The 2,429-nt window shown below is 41.0% G+C and overlaps 1 long non-coding RNA gene across 1 annotated transcript; it reads right to left on the bottom strand.

Annotated features, from left to right (window-relative positions):
- Nucleotides 1–437: 437 nt before the first annotated feature.
- On the bottom strand, nucleotides 438–1,105 carry LOC115202037 (uncharacterized). The gene is made up of 4 exons (XR_003879880.1): nucleotides 1,072–1,105; nucleotides 839–967; nucleotides 577–719; nucleotides 438–464 (listed from the first exon to the last, which is right to left on the bottom strand). It is a non-coding gene; the product is annotated as an uncharacterized LOC115202037 (long non-coding RNA).
- Nucleotides 1,106–2,429: the final 1,324 nt, after the last annotated feature.

The following is a 2,429-nucleotide window of genomic DNA, read 5'->3' as shown; positions in this document are numbered from 1 at the left end:
TGTCATGGTTAATACCAGTACCTACAGGGTTAACAACACTCAGATATCATGGTTAGTACCAGTACCTACAGAGTTAAAAACAGTCAGATATCACGGTTAGAACATCACAACCCTAAATAACATACAGACATTTTTCAGCTTAATGTACAGACATGCCACCGTCAATGACAATAACCTGTATAGATAAAGATTGAATGAACTGAACATTGGAGCCTTATTGTCAGAGTAGTCATCATCTCTTACTCTGTGGTCAGTGTTGGTCCACCAGTTGAGTGTGGAGGACCTAGAGTATGAACAACACAGAGAATCAGTCCTACTCCTTACACTGTGATCAGTGTTATTAGAGCAGTAGTATATTACCTTGGGTTGGTCAGTGGGGTGCCGTCCACCCATCTCCAGGTCCCCTCAGTAACAGAGTCAGTCAGACCAATCCAGGTTCCCTTGTTGAGGTTGAAGAGAAACTCCTGTTGTTAAGGAAGATAAATATATATATTATTATATGTTTGATCATATTTACCCAAAGCAGACCCACATTCTCTCTCTCTCTCTCTCTCTCTCTCTCTCTCTCTCTCTCACCTGTTCCTTATCACTGTTTATGATCACCAGGTCTGCTCCTCTCTCCAGACAGTCCTCTCTGCTCTCATTCCAGGTTTTAGTCTCAGTAGACAGGAAGTACCAACTGGATTGAAACGTCTGCCAGCCTTCAGAACAGGTTTGTTCTACAAGATGAAAACATAAATATTCTTCAAATTATCAAACTATATACTTAATGTAAGAATACAGACACATGATAAAGTGTGTGGGATTAATTATAATTTATTAGTGTAGGTTTACTCACTGCAATTGGAAAACCTCCCGCTAAGAAAATCTCTCTCAGTCTGTAGCTGGTCTCGCTCTTTAGTCAGATTGCTGTAACTGACCAGTAGCTGGTCTCTCTCTGTTGAGTTGTGATGATCAATGACTCCATCTGTAAAAGGGAAGAGTTAATCAAACATGTAACTACCATACCATTGATGATTAAGTATGATTAAGTAGGCTACATAAGTCTCAGTGACAACATACTAAACTTACAGTAGACAGACAGGCCTATGATCCCAGCCAGTAGAACACACAGCAGCCCCAGACACACTGCAGCAACTCCAGAGGGTCTCTTCCACCACTGAACATGTACTGAATAACACATTATTAAAGTAAGTGTGTGTGTGTGTGTGTGTGTGTGTGTGTGTGTGTGTGTGTGTGTGTGTGTGTGTGTGTGTGTGTGTGTGTGTGCGTGTGTGTGTGTGTGTGTGTTCGTGCAATCTTACCAGAAGCAACAACTCCAACTCTTGGACTGGGCTTGAAGGCTCTTACGTTGGCATATAATTGGCCATCAATGTCTGTGTTCTTCATTGCATCAGGCTCCTCGTCTTCAAATCCATCTGCGTTTTCATAGACTCCCTCTGACATCTTAACACACTTGTGATCAAATACAGTAACTTTTAATTCTAACCTTAACTCTAATATACGTCTGTACCTCCCTGCACTGTCCTGTGTCTGTGTTATTTATGGTAGTGTCACTATTTTTTAAACTGTCAACCACAGTGAAGGGGAAACTGTCACATCCACACAACACTGGCCACCATGTGACTTACACCTGGTTTAGTTTCGAATCAGTTTTGAAGAAAAATGATGTTTTTGGGAATTCACAGGGTCCCAATTTTGGATCTGCTAAAGTAAATTGGTATCCTGTTAATTGACATATACCCTACATATATCCTGACTGAGTTTACAGCACCACCAGCCTTCAAATGGAGAACACATTATGGCTCTCACTCTGTGACTGGTGGTGTAGGGGGAAGTTGCCCCTAGATAATGATCTTAGGTCAGTTATGCATTTCCACCACAAATGGTTAAGGTTAGGTTTGGGGGAGAGAAACCTGATCCTAGATCTGTACCAAAGGGAAACTTCGCCAAGGAGTGCGAATGGCAACAATGAATATATATGGGGTCTTTGTTCTATCTATGCTGACTATGAAGATTTACTCAGAATGAAAAAGCAGAAGTTCTGACAACATCTCCATAGATTCAGTTTGACAGATTTAAGAGAAAGAAGAATAAAAACCCTTCAAATGTTTTATGACAAAAAGTTCATAATTCCACTCTGTCTTTCAGTACAACATAACATATACATACTGGTTACATCGAATAACAAAACTCTCTCTGCACTGATTCCACTGTTCCACATGACATCTACCTACATGAACTATTATACAACTCTATAGCTCTACTCTATTCCACAGGAGGAGAGAAAGAATCACACAGATCCTTAGATACAGGGACAGAGTCAAAGGTGTCCCTCTGGTGGACGTAGTACTAACTACAGGTACAGCTGTAGTGATGGTGACAGAGACCTGGGTGGATGTAGTACTAACTACAGGTACAGCTGTATT

Source organism: Salmo trutta, chromosome 11, assembly GCF_901001165.1.
Source record: "Salmo trutta chromosome 11, fSalTru1.1, whole genome shotgun sequence".
Lineage (NCBI taxonomy): Eukaryota > Metazoa > Chordata > Actinopteri > Salmoniformes > Salmonidae > Salmo > Salmo trutta.
Note: the sequence above shows the minus strand (reverse complement) of the source record. Positions and strands in the feature narration are given on the sequence as shown.